This window comes from Schistocerca gregaria, chromosome 4 (genome assembly GCF_023897955.1).
Source record: "Schistocerca gregaria isolate iqSchGreg1 chromosome 4, iqSchGreg1.2, whole genome shotgun sequence".
In the NCBI taxonomy this organism is placed as follows: domain Eukaryota; kingdom Metazoa; phylum Arthropoda; class Insecta; order Orthoptera; family Acrididae; genus Schistocerca; species Schistocerca gregaria.
In genome coordinates this window covers 424,879,222-424,901,859 of record NC_064923.1, presented here as the reverse complement: position 1 = coordinate 424,901,859, position 22,638 = coordinate 424,879,222, and positions in this window count along the sequence as shown.

The following is a 22,638-nucleotide window of genomic DNA, read 5'->3' as shown; positions in this document are numbered from 1 at the left end:
CTCACTATGTAGGTGGGTGTCAACAAAATATTTAGGCATTCGGAAGAGAAAGTTGGTGACTGAAATTTCGTAAATAGATCTCGCCACAAGGAAAACCGCCTTTATTTCAGTGACTGCCACCCCAACTCGCGTATCATAATAGTGACACTGTCACCCCTATCTGCAAATAATCTAAGGGGGCTGCTCAGATTGTCCCCTACATCATTTATATGAATCACGAACAGCAGAGGGCCTACACTGCCTTGCGGAACGCCAGATATCACTTCTGTGCCCTGGCTGTCATCCTGATGATGTATTAAAAATCTTCTTAGTTTCTTTACACTCACTTGGTTTATAGGTCTTATTACAGCTGATATATCAATGTTCTTGAAAACTATGTATGTTACTTTCTTTCGCTTCTAAAAATTATCTGAAAGGAAAACTATGTTGATTCCAGTTTGTAGATGGCTCTACCTAAACTTGATTTTTTACAAGAAATAACTCTGGATTCGGACATTTCGAATTTTAGCTTCCCTTTTATTAAACTGTTAGCTGTAATCTGGAAATCGTACTGATATCAGTCCTTATCCAGAACTATACAGGTATAATAGTTGCTCAGACCTTCACGATAGTGTGACACTAAGATTATGGATTCGAGTTTCTTCAGTTCCTTTTTAATGGTATCTATTACCCTAATACGGAGCATGTAACTGTAACCCTTGATTGGTAAGCTACTTTGTCGAAAACTATCAATCAATAGTCTATCACAAGCAGTAGATGTTCACATTTGGCAATACTCATTTTTGTAGATAATAAGCTTAGAACAAAATTCACAGTTTTGTGTGCAATATTAAACAGGTAAACAATAAGCCTTCCATAAAGTCCGTATACTCGTATATTTAAATGGATTCGTCTCTTTGAAAAGCAAATGATATAGGGTCCACAGCTCATTTTTGCAAATTTTTAGTTGCTGTATTTTGTGAAAATGGTCCTTAACTGTGATCTTACATTTTCAGATCGTCTAATGTTGACTTGATAATAAGTCGAAATTAGTTATCACATCACTTGTATGACCTAATGCTAAAATCTATTTTATATCTTTTTCTACGTTCCATGTGCATAGACATAATAAAGTCCCCTACTGCAGGTTTCTGTCTGTATGTTCGACCTAATCCCAGGAGACATTAATTCAGAAGAAAGTTTTGAGCTTTCAACCAAATGTGGTATACAAACAGCACACTTCATGTATATTAGCCATTTTGGGTTTATAACCTGATAGCTCCAATAGGAGCAGAGATGCGAGTAAAAACGTTATAAGGCTGCTCTATACGACAAATATGAGAATAGTATTTCCCTGCTGGAGGGTGGAAAAGGGATATGGGGGTAGCTTACATATCAGAGGCAAGAGTTTTCCAGCCCCTGAACGTGTAGTCTTCCCTGCACAACAGATGTGTTGGAGTAGCATTAGCCTGTTTATCGACCTGACCCGCAGGTCTGTTCTGCAAGGACTACTTGTGCAGATGGGTATAGTTGGGAGAAGATTGAATAGGATAGAGCAGGAGATGGACAGGTTGAGGGGGCAGGAGGGATGGATAGGGAGAGAGGGGGTAGGAGGTGTTGGACAGAAAGATGGGTAAGAAGGGAAGGGACAAAGAGAGAGGGAAGAGGATGATGTGGACAAGGAGAGAGTCGAGGTCAAGATGGGCAAGGAGAAGGGGGGCAGGAGGAGACGGACAGAAAGGGGCGAGGAGAAGAACAGTAAGAGGGGAGGGGAAATGAGCTGAGAGGAGGGAGGAGATGATGGCCAGAGAGGAGGCGGGAGATGCGCAGAGAGTGTTGCGAGGAGGAGATGGGCAGAAGGAAGAAGGAAAAGATTGGACAGGGTGGTAGTGGACGAGCTGGTGGAGAGTAGAGGAGTGAGGAGAAGATGGGCAGAAGGAAGGAGGAGAAGATGGACAGAGAGGTAGGGAAGGAGCTGGCAGAGAGTGGACTGAGGAGAAGGTGGACAGGTAGGGAGCAAAGTGATGCGCAGAGAGCACTATGGGACTTAACTTCTGAGGTCATCAGTCCCCTAGAACTCAGAACTACTTAAACCTAACTAACCTAGGGACATCACACACATCCATCCCCGAGGCAGGATTCGAACCTGCGACTGTAGTGGTCGGCGCGGTTCCAGACTGTAGCACCTAGAACCGCTCGGCCACCCAGGACGGCACGTGGGCACAGCCGTGGTAAAAATCGTAGTACTTTATAAACATTTTGTGTAAACAGGCTGAAATGTGATGAGTTAATATCAACTGACGTTGTGGAAAAGATGTCAGTGCCTAATAATGGTGCTTGGCAGAGCTCCTTCTAACGGAATAAGGCCATCTGACTGCAGTGCCAGACCAGCACTACAACACGGTGGCTGTCACGAGCTACCACCAATTTCCTAAACATATCAGATAAAAAACTGATGCGAAAAGAGTTCTTGGCATAGAGTTACAGTTTAACGGGTGTGAAGTAAAATGTGGGAAAAGCTTGCGCCGAATTAGTGGTGCAGTTGCGTATCTGGCTAACTAGACTCAGTGGCTCATAAACTAAATTGTTACAACGTCCCCTCAGGCAACCAGTTTTAGATTTATAGTGTGACTCGCGTGAAGGTGGGCGGGTTCTGGCACATAAAAAGAAAATAAATACTGCACGAGTCAGTACATTTCATCTGTGTAGAAGTGCTTACGATGAAATGGACCTTTCTGTGTTTTTGTTATTGTAGCTTAAATTCATATTTTATCATTTTTAGATACATTCCTATTTTTTTTTATTTACTTGGCGGTCCCACGACGCAACGACGCTTGTATCAGAATATTTCTGCTTTCGATAGACTTCAATGCGTAAAACATATTTTTTTTACTTTCTAAAGGTTTTTTGTGCTTTTTGTAATTTTAATTTAAATTTTATATCTTACTCTTTAAACTTTATATTTTGTTAGTAGACACGGCACGATCGATGCTCTATCCCCACATTCACACAATTACATCCCGGGACGAGTCACGAAATTGAGATGCAAGATCTTTTTCACTCATGACATTTACGTGTTTCTTTTTTTAGTTCACGCATATATTCTTTGGCTACATTTCAGTACATACTTAGGTAGTCTAGGTAATATGAGCAATAAGTAGTGGCGATAATTGTTAATCAAGTCGGAAGAAAGTTGGCTGCCATTGTGCTCTCTTGAAGCATGTTACATAAACTATCAGGTCAAAATCATTCGATTTATCGCTGAATTATAGATCTCAAAAAGAACTACAATAAAATATGAAGATCATATATTTATCGTTCACAGTTGAGGCACACTTACACTTTTAGTGCTTTGTAGATGCTGAAACTGGTGACTACAAAAAACAAAAATCATCATTGTTGTTGAACCATATAAACATATGTTCTCACGGTCTTTTATTTAGATCGTTTTGAGCTCTACAATCTGGTATTGCGTAACGTGCTGTAGATCTTACGTGTTGTATATCGTATACCAAGAGAGCAAGCTGGCCTAAAACATCTTGACTTAATTTAGCAGATGAAATTTGAACTTCTGAACAGACTTTTATGGAATATAGCTAAGACCCATCCCGATTAAAACAGCTTGCAAAACTAAAACAAACTGCATTAAAATCGGACCATTCGTTTGGGTGCTACGATGCTACAGACAGATACACAGACCAAACTTTAAATTTGTAACATCCCTCACTTTGCGCCGCGGGTTAAAAGTAGTCCTGAAGGAAGGGGTGCTGAAAGCTAGAAATTGAGCCAAAAGTATAAGCAGATTTACGACCATTGCTCGATGCACCATAGCTCAAAAGAGTAAGCAAAGAATAAAGAAAAGGATAGACTATAGAGGTAGACAATAGAGACTGTGGCACGTTATTCAGCACTGGCTGCGTTACCACGCCCAACTGTTAGCCACCATGTTTTGGGAAGCCATTATGCGGTTGCTTTGAAAGTCAGAGAGTTTGTATATAGTTATGTAAGCCTCGTCGTTCCTGATTTTCTTTTCGTAATCGTGCCTGACGTGTGCTCAGAGCATCAAGTCACGCAGAGATCTCGAAGAAAGATTGTGGATCCGTGTAAATATTTTTTCACATAACTGCGCTTCGTTTTGTGTACATTGATGTGGTCGTTTACTTGTTCAGTAAATCATCTTCATCCAAATTCCCCTTTGCTTATACCTTAAGCCATATGATATTCCGAATACTTTGTGACGATGGAGAGGCTTGACAAAGATTTGCATCATCCCTTGTAGCACCTCCTAAATGTATGAGAAGTTTAAAGTAAGTGATTAAGTTTTTGACTGTTGCAGTAGGCATTACTCCAATATTAATACTTTTATTACTTTCTGGAAATTTAAAATGATGTATGACTTCATTAAAGAAAGTATAGGTTACGAAAGTCCTGGAATTTCCTGTAGAAAAATATTTAATTGTTTCAAATTATAACTTCGAATTGTAACAGGCGCCGTTTGTATGCAAAGGAGAAATCACAAATTACTCTATGAAACAATCCTGGGATGCTTTCATACATAGCTAGTCATTTTGCAGAGTTTGGACCTACATAAAAAGCAGATGACTAATCCAGGAGAAAGCTCGTTCAACTAGTCAGTGTGTTAAGTATTAATTACAATAACTTACGATCATTCAAGAACTTCGTTGTATATTCGGTTTCCCGGTTGGGTAAGGTCGTAATGTACCCGAACCGTCAGTCGAATTTTACTTGATCCACGTAACACAGTTTTTTTTTCACATATTCCAAATTGAAATACAAATTTAACCATGTGCTGCACACAATTCACATAAAAGAAATTTTTTTCTAGAATTTTTCTCTTAACTCCTAAACGACATTAAGGACTGATCCTGATCACGTCATCTTGTTCTGAATTCGTGCAATAGATTGTCTGGGACGAGTTATATGTTGCAGTCATGACTAAAAGACGATGTATATCAAGTCATAAGCAAGGATAATTTCGCTCCTGGCTGCAACTGATAAACAATAACAGTTGGTCTAAATTTCGTAATTACTCGACATATTATTTTCCTGTATACTATATCACATCCACTAGTATTGAAGGTATAAAATTTGGCGTTGGGTATTTACTTTGTTTCAGCGTCGTTTCTGTGTTACCTTTCTATGGTGTTCCATCTGTTGGCAGTTTCACAGATCTATGCACTTAGCTTAATCGTAGACTTAAACAAAAGCTAATAAACTAATGTAACTACACTTTCCTGGACACATACTCAGTCTCGACTTTATCCCCGATGAATATAAAACTGAAGTAATGAATTAAAATTTTTGCTATATTCGGAAATTAAACGTGGGTCTCTTTCTTTTCCTTCAGATCACTTACCTAAATGATGAGATTATCTCGCTGGTCTTTGAAACGAGTAGAAAAAATTGACCCTCGCCAAACTTAATTCTGCCTTTTATCAATATCGATAACATACATTAATACGGGGAATTCCAAAACCGTATTGAAATCTCCGCAGTAGCTTCTCAGATTAAACCGTATATACAAAATGAAGCGAGAGGGAGACTTACGATTACTTACAAAAATATGAGTACAACACGCATCGTTTTTGCATGCCATAAAGTTCGTATGTTATACTTTTGACGAATAATGAATGTAATGTATATTCAAATGGCAAAAGATAATTTTTATATGATATAATCACAATTACCAAGTTTGATATTTTTTTTTTTTTTACTTTACTTCTGCTGTGAATCCCTTTTTCCTGCCGGATTTCGTGATTCAGGGTCAAAGGAAAGTAACTAATAGATTTTGATGAGTGAATTTGCGAGTACCAAAATAAGTGACCTAAATGGTGGAATATATTGATTACATTGACTTACAGGTTTAAATTTTTTACATGCCGAAGGACCACAGACTGGAGTATGGGACAAAAATTTAACACGACATTTCAACCTGTCCCAGAGAGAAAGCTGCCTTAAAAGTCGGACAGTCAGTCCGATGGATAAAATGACAAAACTCTTTTCGTTATATAATTACAGATTATCCATCTTCGGATTTTACTTCCTTACTTGTGCTGTGAAACCTTCCTTCTTGCCAAATTTCATGATTCTAGGTCAACAAGAAGTACCCTATACGTTTTGATGAGTGAGTTCACGAGTATAAAACTACACTGCTGGCCATTAAAATTGATACACCAAGAAGAAGTGCAGAAGATAAACGAGTATTCATTGGACAAATATATTATACTAGAGCTGACATGTGATCAGATTTTCCGACGTTGCGGGATTAGCCGAGCGGTCTAGGGCGCTGGAGTCATGGACTGTGCGGCTGGTTCCATCGGGCATGGGTGAATGTGTTTGTCCTTAGGATAATTTAGGTTAAGTAGTGTGTAAGCTTAGGGACTGATGACCTTAGCAGTTAAGTCCCATAAGATTTCACACACATTTGAATATTTTTTTATTACACTTTCACGCAGTTTGGGTGCATAGATCCTGAGAAATCAGTACCCAGAACAACCACCTCTGGCCGTAATAAAGGCCTTGATACGCCTGGGCATTGAGTCAAACAGAGCTTGGATGGCGTGTACAGGTACTGCTGCCCATGCAACTTCAACACGACATCACAGATCATCAAGAGTGGTGGCTGGCGTATTGTGACAAGCCACTTGCTCGGCCACCATTGACCAGACGTTTTCAGTTGGTGAGAGATCTGGAGAACGTACTGGCCAGGACAGCTGTCAAAGATTTTCTGTATCCAAAAAAACCTGTACAGGACCTGCAACATGCGGTCGTGCATTAACCTGCTGAAATGTAGGGTTACGCAGGAATCGAATTAAGGGTAGAGCCACGGGTCGTAATACATATGAAATGTAGCGTCCAATGTTCAAAGTGCCATCAGTGAGAACAAGAGGTGATCGAGACGTGTAACCAATGGAACCACATACCATCACGTCGGTTGAGACGCCAGTATGGCGATGACGAATATACGCGTTCACCGCGATGTCACCAAACACGGATGCGACCATCATGATACTGTAAACAGAACCTGAATTCATCCGAAAAAATGACGTTTTGCCATTCGTGCACCCAGGTTCGTCGTTGAGTACACCATCGCAGGCGATCCTGTCTCTGATGCAGCGTCAAGGGTAACCGCAGCCATGGTCTCCGAGCTGATATTCCATGCTGCTGCAAACTTCGCCGATTTGTTCATGCAGATGGTTGTTGTCTTGCAAACGTCCCAATCTATTGACTCAGGGATCGAGGCGTGGCTGCACGATCCGTTACAGCCATGCGGATAAGATGCCTCTCATCTGGACTGCTAGACGAGGCCGTTGGGATCCAGCACGGCGTTCCGTATTACCCTCCTGAAACCTCCGATTCCATATTCTGCTGACAGTCAATGGATCTCGACCAATGCGAGCAGCTATGTGGCCATACGATAAACCGCAATCGCGATAGGCTACAATCCGACCGTTATCAATTCTCCTCCTTACACATCACAACAATGTTTCAACAGGCAACGCCGGTTAACTGCTGTTTGTGTATGAGAAATTGTTTGGAATATTTCCTCTTGTCAGCATGTTTTAGGTGTCGCCAACGGCGCCAACCTTATGTGAATGCTCTGAACAGCTAATCATTTGCATATCACAGCATCTTCTTCCTGTCGGTTAAATTTCGAGTCTGTAGCACGTGATCTTTGTGGTGTAACAATTTTAATGGTCAGTAGTGTAGTTACAGTTTAACTATTTTCGGATTCTATTTCCTTACTTGTGCTGTGAAACCTTCCTTCTTGCCAAATTTGATGATTCTAGGTCACCAAGAAGTAATCTATAGGTTTTTATCAAAGAGTTTACAAGTACAAAAATATTTGACATAAATGACCGTATATTTTGATTGAATTCACTTAGAAGCTTAAAATTTTTACACCTGCAAGGGGTAATAGACTTTAAACGTGACGTGTATTTGAACTTAGTACTTCTATCTCTCCCTGGACAAAAGGGTTCTTAAACAGTCGGACAGCCAGACTGGCAGGCAGGGATAACAGGCAGATGGGCAACAATGCAATCGTATAAGCGTTCCATTTTTACCAATTCAGAAGCGGAACCCTAAAAGTGTGATACAAGTTTCTAACAGGAAATATTCGACAGTTTATTAAATATATGGTAATTAAAATTTGAAAAAATGAATATAAAAAAAATTTCCAAATATAATGTAAAGATTTAAAATACCGATAATTTCACTTTTAAATTTCACCGTGTTTATAACGGATACAAAAAAGTCTTACTATCATATGAATAGCATTGCTACTTCCGTTTTGTAAGCAGAATATCATAAAAATTATAGAAAACCCTTCTGTTTTCCGAGTGAGGTACCTCTTAATTTTTTCATTTGTCTTTAAAGTAAGTACTAAAACGGTGCATTCTTTTATAAAACAATATGACTATGATGCCCTTTATGAAGTATATACACTACTGGCCATAGAAATTGCTACATCACGAAGATGACGTGCTACAGACGCGACATTTAACCGACAGAAAGAAGATGCTGTGACATGCAAATGATTACATTTTCAGAGCATTCAGACAGGTTTGGCGCCGGTGGCGACACCCACAACGTGCTGACATGAGGAAAGTTTACAACCAATTTCTCATACACAAACAGTGGTTGAGCGGCTTTGCCTGGTGAAACGTTGTTGTGATGCCTCTCGTAAGGAGGAGAAATGGGTACCGTTACGTTTCCGACTTTGATAAAGGTGAGATTGTAGCCTATCGCGATTACAGTTTATCGTATCTCCACACTGCTGCTCGCGTTGGTCGAGATACAATGACTGTTAGGAGAATATGGAATGGTGGATTCAGGAGGGTAATACGGAAAGCCGTGTTGGATCCCAAAGGCCTCGTATCACTAGCAGTCGAGATGACAGGCATCTTATGCGCATGGATCTAACGGATCGTGCAGACACGTCTCTATCCCTGAGTCAACAGATGGGGACGTTTGCGAGGCAAAAACCATCTGCACGAATAGTTCGACGACGTTTGCAGCAGCTTGGACTATCAGCTCGGAGACCATGGCTGTGGTTACCTTTGACGCTTCATCACAGACAGGAGCGTTTGCGATGGTGTACTCAACGATGAACCTGGGTGCACGAATGGCAAAACGTCATTTTTTCGGATGAATCCAGGTTCTGTTTACAGTATCATGATGGTCGCATCCGTATTTGGCGACATCGCGGTGAACACGTATATTCGTCATCGCCATACTCGCGTATCATCCGGCGTGATGGTATGGGGTGCCAGTGGTTACACGTCTCGGTCACCTTTTGTTCGCATTGATGGCACTTTGAACAGTGAATGTTACACTTTAGATGTGTTACGACGTGTAGCTCTATCTTTCATCCGATCCCTGCGAAACCCTACATTTCAGCAGGATAATACACGACCGCATGTGGCAAGACTTGTACGGGCCTTTCTGGATACAGAAAATGTTCGACGGCTGCCCTGGCCAGCACATTCTCCAGATCTCTCACCAAATGAAAACGTCTGCTCAATTGTAGCCGAGCAACTGGCTCGTCACAATACGCCAGTTCAAAAATTGTTCAAATGGCTCTGAGCACTTTGGGACTTAACATCTATGGTCAGCAGTCCCCTAGAACTTAGAACTACTTACACCTAACTAACCTAAGGACATCACACAACACCTAGTCATCACGAGGCAGAGAAAATGCCTGACGCCGCCGGGAAACGAACCCGGGAACCCGGGCCCATACACCAGTCACCACTCTTGATGAACTGTGGTATCGTGTTGATGGTGCAAGTCCAGTTGTACCTGTACACGCCATCCAAGCTCTGACTCATTGCCTAGGCGTATCAAGGCCGTTATTACGCCCAGAGGTGGTTGTTCTGGGCAGTGATTTATCAGGATCTATGTACCCAAATTGCGTGAGAATAGAATCATATGTCCCTTTTTAGTTTAATATACGTGTCCAATGAATGCCCGTTTATCATCTGCAGTTCTTCTTGGTGTAGCAATTGTAATGGGCATTAGTGTATGTGAACAACTCCAAAAACACGAGAAGCACTAATTTTGTTAGTGAGGTAATGATGTTGGAGGAGGCGGCGCGGGGCGTTACATTGTGCACGAGCAAGGCGGCCGCCAGTGAGGCGTCGCTTCAGTTGTGGGGCTGAGCGTCACTTGTTGCAGTGAGGCGCGACGCCGCGGTCCAGACGGCCGGCGCCGCCCCCGCTGCATTAGCCACCGCCGCCGACGCCGCCCCCACCACCGCCCCCACCTCGCCCGCCCTCTATATTGCAGCTGCGTTTACGGCCTTAAAGAGGAACTGCGGCCGTCTGGCTCAGCACAGCCGTCTGCACCCCATACTTCGCTGCCACGCGAGAACAGGTGCAGGTCGCCACGCGCTACTCTGCACAATCCTCTTGCGAGAAACCACACACTATATGTGGTAATCGCAATGCCATGTCTAGAGAATATCTTAGACTGGGGGATATCACTCAGTAATTTTACACTGTGGTGACAAAAGTCATAGTATGCTTCCTGATTTCGAGTCAGACATCCTTTTGCACTGCGTACAGTAGCAATTCGATGTGGCATGGACTCAAGTCGTTAGAGGTCCCCCGCAGAAATAATGAGCCATCCTATCTCTATAGTTCTCCATAATTGCGGAAGTGTTGCCAACGCATGATTTTGTGCACCAATTGACCTCTCAATTATGTCCCACAAATGTTCGATAGGAATCATGTCGGGCGGTCTGGGTGGACGAGTCATTCGCTCGAACTATTCAGAATGTTTTTGAAATCAATCGCGTACAATTAAGGCCCAGTAACATGGCGTATTATCGTCTATAAAAATTGTATCGTTGTTTGGGAACATAAAGTCCATGGATGGGTGGAAACATTCTCCAAGTAACTGAACATCACCAGCTCAACCAGACGACCCTGTATATCCCGCGTGAAGAGAGCCCACATTTTTGTGGAGGGACCACAAGCTTGCATAGTGCCTTCTCTACAACTTGGGTCCATGGCTTCATGGCATGTGCGCCACACTCGAACCCTACCATCAGTGCTTAACAACTGAAATCAGGATTCACTTGACCAGACCACAGTTTCTCAGTCGTCTAGGTTCCAACGGATATGAGCACGAGGCCAGGGATGTCGTGCTGATAGGGATGCACTCGACTTGGTCGTCCATTGCCGTAGTCCATTAAAGCCAAATTTCACAGCACAGTCCTGACGGATACGTTCGTCATACATCCCACGACAATTTATGCGGTTATTTCACGTAGTGTTGCTGCTATGTTTACTTACGCAAACGCATTTGCTCTCGTTATGAAGTTTCGGCCGTCGGCCGCTGCGATGTTCGAGGTAGGAGGTAATGCCCGAAATTTTGATTCTCTTCACTCTCTTCACACTGTGGAACATAGAATATTGAATCCTCTAACGATCTCCAAAATGCTGTGTCCCATGCGTCTAGCTCCAGCTACCATTCCGGGTTCAGAGCCTGTTAATTCCCGTCGTGCGGCCGTAATCAAGTCGGAAACCTTTTGGTACGCATCTCGCGATTACAAATGACAGCTCCGCCAGTGCTCTGCCCTTTTGTAACTTCTCTACGCTCTGCTGCCCCCATTTGTATATTTGCATGTCGCTATCTTATGACTTTTGTTACCACAGTGCATGTTAGTGTTGCCATATTTTTTCTCTTTTTTAGGTTAATTGCACCGCACACAAACGGAAACAATGCTCAATATATTGCATTCATTAATCTACTTGGATTACATCAGGACCGTTCTGCAAAGCGACCTTCGACTACATGGAAGGGGAGGCACTCAGGAGTCAGCCACAATCCCGTTAGACTTTACGATTCTTGGAAATCAAGTTTTCTGCTATAAATAACCATCTTCAGTGAATTTCCGTTGTATTTCATGAGACTCGCGGTTGAAACAACCGCCTCAGTGTACTTCTACGTAAACGCCTGTAAGAACATACGTACGGTGACATGACTGTCGGGTGTCTGTTGAAACATAACTAAACCGCATGGAAGGTGATTAACAAAACCTAACGGGACTGCATCTGACAGCTGTGTGCCTCTCTCCTTCCGCATTTATTAACATTCTCGTAAAACACCTGACAAGGTCATCGCAAATGAATATCCTGGAGGGAATTGTAATGCATTCAGGAGAACTGGGTCTGTGAAGTTTTATTTTACGAAGTTTTATTATTTTACGATTCATGATTTACATATGCTGCGGTGCTATTAGTAGTATAAAAAGGCGAACCAGTAACATTCTCGGCATCTCCTGCGAATCACAAACGACGCAGTTTTGCAGTGACGTGGTTGTTTTAAAGTTTCTAGAGAAAAACAAATTTGGTTTACGCTTATGAAAGGTTCTAACGCATTGCACAATTTGGTAGCAAACCAGGGCAAATATTGCTCGTGGAGGATAGTGATGTACAATGGAATGTATTTTTCATGTAGTCTTCTCAGGATGTGACTTCTTTTTCTCTCTCGGCGAATCTCTTGGATCAAATTCGTTACATGACCGTAAAAACAGACAAAGCAAGGTGCCATTACCAGAATGCATCTCGAGGGTGGGGGAATCAGTCACATTTCGTTGAATAAGGCTACTGTAAGTTTCCCACATCTTGATGATGAAATGGCGACAATCCCACATTTTGCCACGTACTCACTTACCGTTTTTTGAATCGTTGGCCAAAACGAGTATGGCTCTCTTGTAGGCATACGTAGGCGGCAAGAATTTTGTAAGGAGGGTTATAGCGTATTCTGCTCTATGCTAGTGGTTTACTTTGTTCATAACCTATGTTTTTACGAGAACTACGTTTTCCCATCGATGGTCTAGAGTTCCGTTAGAAATTGATTGCTGCTCGCAACCAGGAAAGAGAAAGAATTATATTATATTATACATGACATTAAAAACAGTGTTTCGACTGACGTCGACAAATGAATATTCTAGTCTTCCCTGTCGCCTCGAACGTTACAATAATCCCGTCTTGGAAAATTATTTGTAGAGTACTCGTGGACGCTATAAGTACAATCCTTTCTTAGCTATTTAGTTGCAATCGGAAATTTGTCTTATCTTTTCGTCCCTTTTAGAAAAATATTAATAAATACGTTATGCTGAACATTATTTCGAGTTATTTACGGAGCAAATAACGTAAACAGTAAAAGTCGGTTTCGGCATGACAACTCGAACCTACAGACCTAGGATTATCGGTCTCCATTCTCTCCACTGTAGCAACTGTTGCAAGGGAAATGGGCAAACATACCTGGCCCATGTCTCACCCGGGCGGCAATAATTTTTTTTTTTTTTCTAAACGCTCTGGCATCAGAAGCGCCCACGTCTGACGCTTTCATTTCTGGCCACGTCCTGCAGATACCATACATTTGAACGACATCGGTGAGTATTAAGTAGACTGAAGGTGCGGGAGGGATAAAGAAAAGCAAAGGAACTGATGACATCAGCTACATCGGGGCTAATGCAAAATCAGCGACTACAAGTGAAAATGTGTGCGAGAACAAGACCCGAACCCGGGACCTCTTGCTTACTGGGCAGCTGCATCAACTACTGCGCGACCCGGATAATGTGGACTATCTCGACACGCTCCTCGACCGACACCCATTCCGAATCAGTACCGCCACTCATTCCCAGTCCTTGTCGATGTCCTCCGTGCTCATTAAGTTAAGATTCCCGCTGAATGTCGAACGTAAACGTTCGTTTGCATTGATGATTGTGGATTTAAAGCCCATCAAGACATGTCACTTACATGAACGCGTGGTGTCTGTTCTTTTGGACGTGTCTGAGAAACAGACACCACGCATTCGTATAAATGAAACTGGTGAGAATAGGCGCGATCCCCTTGAGAGTCGTTAGCGTGATTGCCAGCCAGGAGGATCACCCGTTTTCAATTCTTGGTACTGCCAGGGCCTTTTCCTTGGTGGGAGGACTGGAACGGGTCTGCTCATTTAACGAGCAACTTGAATGAGAAGTAGCGGTTCTAACAACTGATGTAGCACTTCAACAGGTGTCAGTAAATATTTTAGAATGTCCCAATTTTTGTATTGCACGTATTAACGAATATCTAAGGTGGAAGAAGCACATCACTGACCTTCTCAAACAATTATGTTCAGCTGCTTTTGCTCTTCGTATAATTGATAGACCTGGAAAAAGACGAACCAACCTTCTGACACATCTTGCATACTTCCATCGAATATTTTTTTATGGAATAATTTCCTGAGGCAGCTCACCACTTAGGAAGGAAGTATTAACAGCACAAAAAAGGAAAGGAAGAATAATATGTGGTGCTCACTCGCGATAGTCATGAAGACACCTCTTCAGGTAGTTACGCGATTTAACTTCAAGATCACAATACATATATTAACTAATGAAATTCGTCATAAATAAACCATTACAGTTCGAGAATAACAGTGAAGTTCATACAAATAACACCAGAGGAAAAAAGACTTTCTGTTACTACAGAAGATTTCGATCACAATTCTGGTTAAATACACTCCTGGAAATTGAAATAAGAACACCGTGAATTCATTGTCCCAGGAAGGGAAAACTTTATTGCCACATTCCTGGGGTCAGATACATCACATGATCACACTGACAGAACCACAGGCACATAGACACAGGCAACAGACCATGCACAATGTCGGCACTAGTACAGTGTATATCCACATTTTGCAGCAATGCAGGCTGCTATTCTCCCATGGAGACGATCGTAGAGATGCTGGATGTAGTCCTGTGGAACGGCTTGCCATCCCATTTCCACCTGGTGCCTCAGTTGGACCAGCGTTCGTGCTGGACGTGCAGACCGCGTGAGACGACGCTTCATCCAGTCCCAAACATGCTCAATGGGAGACAGATCCGGAGATCTTGCTGGCCAGGGTAGTTGACTTACACCTTCTAGAGCACGTTGGGTGGCACGGGATACATGCGGACGTGCACTGTCCTGTTGGAAAAGCAAGTTCCCTTGCCGGTCTAGGAATGGTAAAACGATGGGTTCGATGACGGTTTGGATGTACCGTGCACTATTCAGTGTCCCCTCGACGATCACCAGAGGTGTACGACCAGTGTAGGAGATCGCTCCCCACACCATGATGCCGGGTGTTGGCCCTGTTTGCCTCGGTCGTATGCAGTCCTCATTGTGGCGCTCACCTGCACGTTGCCAAACACGCATACGACCATCATTGGCACCAAGGCAGAAGCGACTCTCATAGCTGAAGACGACACGTCTCCATTCGTCCCTCCATTCACGCCTGTCGCGACACCACTGGAGGCGGGCTGCACGATGTTGGGGCGTGAGCGGAAGACGGCCTAACGGTGTGCGGGACCGTAGCCCAGCTTCATGGAGACGGTTGCGAATGGTCCTCGCCGATACCCCAGGAGCAACAGTGTCCCTAATTTGCTGGGAAGTGGCGGTGCGGTCCCCTACGGCACTGCGTAGGATCCTACGGTCTTGGCGTGCATCCGTGCGTCGCTGAGGTCCGGTCCCAGGTCGACGGGCACGTGCACCTTCCGCCGACCACTGGCGACAACATCGATGTACTGTGGAGACCTCACGCCCCACGTGTTGAGCAATTCGGCGGTACGTCCACCCGGCCTCCCGCATGCCCACTATACGCCCTCGGTCAAAGTCCGTCAACTGCACATACGGTTCACGTCCACGCCTGTGCGGCATGCTACCAGTGTTAAAGACTGCGATGGAGCTCCGTATGCCACGGCAAACTGGCTGACACTGACGGCGGCGGTGCACAAATGCTGCGCAGCTAGCGCCATTCGACGGTCAACACCGCGGTTCCTGGTGTGTCCGCTGTGCCGTGCGTGTGATCATTGCTTGTACAGCCCTCTCGCAGTGTCAGGAGCAAGTATGGTGGGTCTGACACACCGGTGTCAATGTGTTCTTTTTTCCATTTCCAGGAGTGTAGATATTACTGATGAAAGTGACGGCGGTGAATATGCAAAAGGCCCAGTGTGCAACAAACTGTATTCGCAGGACAAGAAAGGTCAAAAATGGATTCGGTGGGTACAGTGCTTATAGTGGAGACATAAAAACTGGAATGGACGAATTTTACGTAAAACTACGTTTATTTATACTCATTGTTTAAAACTTAAATGTTAATTCCCGAGAGTTTTTAGTATTAAGTTTTGTAAGTTCTTATGTGTTTTGCGATTTTATTACCAACTGTCAAAGTTTTGTGTACACCACCTTCTACATAAATAAAGGAACGCCACTTTTTTATTATCATTATTTTTTATATTCTCCATGAAATTATTACAAAAGTTGACCTTGCCACATACAGTAAACATTCTTGGCTTCATAGTGACTCATTCACTTACGTTTCTTCTAGAAGTTTGATGGTTTTACAAGTGATAATAAAAAACGGGGACCATGTTTGGGGACGTTACCTTATAACCGGAAATGCGTTCCATGTAAGGGGACATAAAAGTTGTTGAACAACGTGAAACGTATCGGCATAAGGTAGGTGCCTCACCAGCATGGGGTAATCCAGATGCCTGAGTGTAACATTCTCCACAACTGCTTGTATCCGTATCATTTACAACACATGCAGGCATCGTTACCTACGGACGTTCCTCTGCGATGACGGTTTTGTCGCTGGTTCGTCGCACACGCCACTGCGGTGCTGGGATTTCTGTCATCCGTTCTCTTCACAGATGGCACTACCCGTACGAGACCCAGTATCGTCAACCTTCAGACCCACCTGTGGGCTAAAGAGAATGCTTGTTGCTAGTTTACATAGATTAGTTAACGGTCCGATTCTATTTGTGAAAATGACTATGACACGAGCTGTGTACTTTCAGCTATCACAAAAGAATGTTCTATGTATTTAACACAATTCGTAGATGCTATATAATCTATCCCGATGACCGAGACTGTGAGATAATACCGCATAAGGTCATGTGAGTTAAAATAAAACGAAGTCACGCAATAGAAAATGGTGTGTTTTGCTAAATTAACATTGGTGTCCCAATGAAGCATGAAATATGGGTACCGCGCTTCGCAGAGACATATAGCTACAGGATCCATTAAATATGAAAAGAAACTAGAGGCTACTGTAACAATATTATTTATTGCTAAAATATATCAAAAATGTTTCTTTCGCTGACACAAGAATATAATTATCTGGGGAACAACATGTGCGATAGATTTGACACATGGCACATGATGCAAAAATTTGAAAATTGTGTACATGAATATTTGCAGTGATTGTGGAAAAAGTTAATAAGCTAAAGAAAAGTCTCGGAAAAGCACTAACAAACACCAGTAGACTCACTGAAGTGCGTAGTGGGTGGCGCTAGTTCGTTGTAAAACTTACATAAGAAATATAAAGCCTTGATGCAAGATAAATGACTCTGCACTTTCCTCTCCTTGGTGAATGCTAATATGGCAAATGATTACCATTGTAGTGATAATTATAAGTTTAGATCTGGCATCTGATTTCTGTTGTAAGTTACAGAAATCTCACTCTGCAGCTCTAAGACGAAGTATAGGGTATCGAGCCCTGCCGAGAAATCTTCTGAGTCATCCCCCTGGTGCAAGTGCTCGCTGTGACGCCCCTCAAGCGAGTGTTCTCTCACTCTCCTCTAGAGAACTTAGGTTGTTCTAGCAGCATTGGAATCTTGCTGCCTAATTACAAAATACCTTGCGAGTTCTGTCCAATGATAATTCAAGAAACATTGAAACAATTCCGTTCTTGTGGTTTCTGCTATGTTTAACCAATAAAGTAAATCTCTTCCTTGGAGCAGAACAGATGGCAGAAAGATCCCCCCCCCCCCTCACCCCTATATGACAGATTTCTAGTTACGGGCAATAAGAAGATGTACACATATGAATCTGCGGGAATTCTCCCATACTACCGAAACAATTGATATGATCCACTCAGGGATCTCCTTACTAAATTCTGAACAACAATTCCAGCTAATCTCCTTCGGACATGCTAGCAGTATTGTCTTTTTATCCTGTTCTTCAGATTCTGACTGTACTAACAGGCATGAAACTTTATAAAATCGAAACTTTATAATGGGTGGACCATCCTTTCTCCCATTGCATTCAGCTGGCAGAGCACTCTCGTGTACTTGGTTGAGAGATCGCTTTCAGCAGAAGCATTTTTAATAGCCACATGGTTTCCGCATGATTCTCACTCTATTCCAGCCAGCTAAAAGCGTCCGGCTGCATCACATTGCACGAATCCATCATTAGACCAAAAAGAAAGGAGATAGTGCTGCATTCGATATGCAATCCTTGACATTGCACCTTTCATGCAAGCATTAGTGATTTAATTTTATTTACGACTCAAATCTGCGTACTGAATTATTAAACAGCATAGTTTTGGTCAAAATATTGCCACATAAAACGCAAAATGAAATGAAGCCTTAGAACGTGATATATCTGTTCCCGGCATCTTGGAGACACGAGCTAGCAGGCAGTGTGCCGTGGTCGTAATTCCTGCCATTACGACCGCTCACTCCAAGCTCCACACCCACACACCACTAAATTCCTGCATTTATGGTAAAGATCTCAGGCTTGTTATTCCACCATGATCAGTGGTATCAGCACAATGGACACGATAAGCAGATTTACGACACAAGAGAAGAAAGAGGCTGCAGACTTCAATTGAAAAGGAACTTTCCTGGCAAGTATGTGGTTTGTAACCTTTGAAAGGAGGGTGTAATGCAACAGCAAAGGAATCGAAAGCCAAATCGTATAATCTGGTGAAATGTAAGGAAATGCTAAGCGCATAGGTTGCAGAATCCTAGAAAGAAACATTAATTCCGCTGCTGGACCCTTCTGATGATAGGCCTTCAAGTCTGCTTGGAGAGCACTTAACAGTTAGGTCCTTGGTGTAAGTAATTACCCTAAACTGCAGTCTTTATCGTTAAGACCTGATCCAGTTCAGCTGAGGTCTTTGGACACTCAGAAGCCAGAGTCCCTCTATGCTTGCTCACACAAACAGCTCTGATTGCTCCCAACACACCTGATATGCACTGCATCGCAATAAAATATACTAACACACTGTTTGAAATGTCTGTCTTCCACAACACTTTAAGTGTACTTCTTCAGCTATTTTCTTCTTGGATTATATCAAGCAGTGAGCATAAATTAATAACTACAATCAAGGAAACCTGCCCAAGGCTAATCATTAATACAATTGACATACAATTTTTGGTTTTTAATTCCAATGTGTGGCAGAAAGATGTTAAATATTTACGTATAATTTGCATAAATGCATTTTCAGGCAGTCTACCTGTGGTTCAAAACACATCCATTTTTTAAATGCAAGATCAATAATAATAACCTTTAACTAAACTCCTGCAGCATCGCTTCTGTATATTAAGTCAATTTTGGTGCAAGCATTTATGCTTTTATTTTGTAGAGGTCCACGTAATTAATTCAACTTCTCCAGCCATCTAGTCTAATTAATCTATCACTATGTAAACTAAATTCCAAAGTAGTCTATTAATGAAAGCATCATGATATAAAAATAGTTTCCCAACATAGTGTTAACAATTCATTATTAGATGAAACACTGCTGAGTGTAGGTCTAACAAAATATTTCCGCACAAGACATCATATTCTTGCAGTGCCACTGTGATGTTCATAACTTTCTGGATAGGAAATACCTGAATTGATATGTATGAATAACTGGTCATACTGCGTGACTAGCTCCATCATTTGAGTTTATTTACTCGGATTGCTTCCTTTTGGTGCTGTATCAAACAATAAGTGTACAAAGTTTCTATCAATGATACCTGGAATTTGAATGAAAGAAGTGTGGAAGCTGTTGAACATGTTACACCCGAGTATCTCCACAATGGAAGAAAGAAATGGTACATCACTTATATATCCGTAAGGTAGGAAATGAAGGACACACTTAAAGGTAGTAAACTTGTAAAGAATATTGAAGAATTCCTAAGTAATGTTTCATGTTATTGAATAGTCTGTAAGTTAAATAATAATTCATGAAAAAACTGAACACTGGAAATTATTGTTAATACGATATCTTCACACAAGACTCTTCCAGCTCTAAAGAGCATGATCCCTAACATATGGGGGAAACACCCACTTTACAAATGCCTAACAATGGCTTATTTAAAATTAACATAATTTAGGATCCATTAGAACACAGTTTATATCATGAAGATCTGTGCATCAGCGTATTTTTCTCAAATAATTTTGCAGTTATACAGCCGCATTTCTACTCCTCCTCTTCACTCATGTTGTCCTTTATTTTCATGAATCAAGTTGAAAATGTCTATTTATTTACTTATTTATCTATCAGATTCCTTGAGACCACAGGAGACAGAACTACATGGTCGTGGAACGAGTCAGTACTTTGGTTACAGAACAATTATTAAAAAATTTTCAAAGAAATGAATTAAAATATTAACAAAACATGTGAATGTATATGAAGAAATAACACACCATAGAGCGAATTCTAAAGTACTACGAGGAACTTCTGTACAGAATAGATGGAGTGTACCACAAGGAAATCTTTGAACTTGTCTTTTCATTCTCAATGTGTACTATCCTTCTTTCAAGTTTTGCTGGGAACCTATTGTAAGCGAAATCTGCTGAGTGGTGCACCTCCATGAATGTTGCAGCTTCTTCTTAATGAGTCAAAATTGTCAACAACATATACTACAAAGAAATTTATGTTCATGGATAGCGAGCCACAATACCAGACATCTGAACAACAACTTTCACGAAATTCGCGTATGGACATGTTCCAGCGTAAAGTCAAGCGCGAAGGAGCAGAGAGGGCTGTCAAGAAGTTAGCCAATTCCAGGATGACCAACCCTTCTCCTGGACGAGAACGCGACGGCAGCGTCCTCTATGCCAAGAGGGCCACGACTGGTCGCGGCCCACTTCTACAGCAGAATCAAGATCAGGCACTTCAAGACCAGCGACTCAGGATTTCTTATCTGCATGTTGCCCTTTACTTGCGACACTTCTGTATTATTGTGAAAGTTAAGGATTGTAATCATTTCCTTTTGTAATAAAATTCATTGATACTGAACCGTAATTTATTTTCAAAGAATATTCTTAAGAATCTGTTTTATTTACTAGTGATTCATCAAGAACATTAAATCACACTATGTAAGCATGGAAGTAGTTGCCATAGAGTAACTGATGAAATCATAACCAAATTCCTTTCAACAAATAGGAATTTTATTCACTTTAATAGAGCCTAAAACATTTTTTAAAAGAAACAGATTTAAGATTATAATCAAAAAGCAACCTTTAAATATCAAAGTTACAATTTATTCAGAGGCAGAGGGGAACAAGTTTTGACTGTATGATCTTTCGGGCACAGAACCTTGCCGCTCCCTTTTGACACGGCCGTAGTTACGACCACTCACAACAGACTCTGAAAGACTACACTGGTGCAAATCTGCAACACACCAGATAATTTTAAACTAAGAGTTTTAACAATTTACACCACAAGCACACAAACTATGCACGCCCGCCCCTCCCCGTCCCCCCGTAAGAGGGATGGAAATGGTACGAAAAACTAACAACTAAAATATTAACCTTGCCACAGAAGGTGCAACTTGATTTTAACTTCTAAGAAAACTCTTACGGTGAAAGGGTGGCAACTTTATATACTAAAATGATCTTTAAATAAAAGCCCATGAAATGTAATCTTTTATAAAATTCTACAAGGTTTGCCAAAGAGCAGTGCTCTACAGTACACAGATAGCGCCTCTCAAGATCATAGTAAATAATATCAAAGTTTCCAAAGATTAAAACCTATTTCAGGTATTCGGCTGTTACAATCCAAGCAATAAATTCGTTAACACACTAAATCCGACAAACATGACAGAGGCAGCTGCTAACGTACGTTATATTGACAGGGAGATTACCGAAAAACCCGGACCACAAGTTGCTATAGCCCGCCCCTACTCTACAAGGGAAAAACGGACCACGCAATTTATAAACAACCACCTTACCGCGCGAAGACAAATGGAGAAGAATGGTGGGACGACCCCAAAGCAAAACGGCATGATGGCCTCACCAAGAAAACAAGTTGAATTTAACAAGAATAAATCAACAACATATCACCAATCACTTAACTTCTAATAAACTGCGATTTGACGAGAAGACCTGGCGCAGCTCCCCCAAATCGCTCTCCCGAACCGTCCGCTGCCAGCCGCTTCAACAGACGCACGAAGGCGCGCCGATCTCCAGTCTCACCGCGTCGCAGCTCGCACCGGCCAGCCTGATGTCGTGGGTTGACTCCTGTTGCTCTCGTGTCGATCGCAAAGGTTCGAATCCTGCATCGGGCATGGAAGTGTGTGATGTCCTTAGGATTGTAGGAGACCAGACAGCGAGGTCATCGGTCTTGTAGGATTAGGGAAGGACGGGGAAGGAAGTCGGCCGTGCCCTTTGAAAGGAACCATTCCGGAATTTGCGTGGAGCGATTTAGGGAAATCACGGAAAACTTAAATCAGGATGGCCGGACGCGGGATTGAACCGTCGTCCTGCCCAATGCGAGTCCAGTGTCTAACCACTGCGCCACCTCGCTCGGTAGTTAGGTTTAAGTAGTTCTAAGTTCTAGGAGACTGATGACAACAGCAGTTAAGTGCCATAGTGCTCAGAG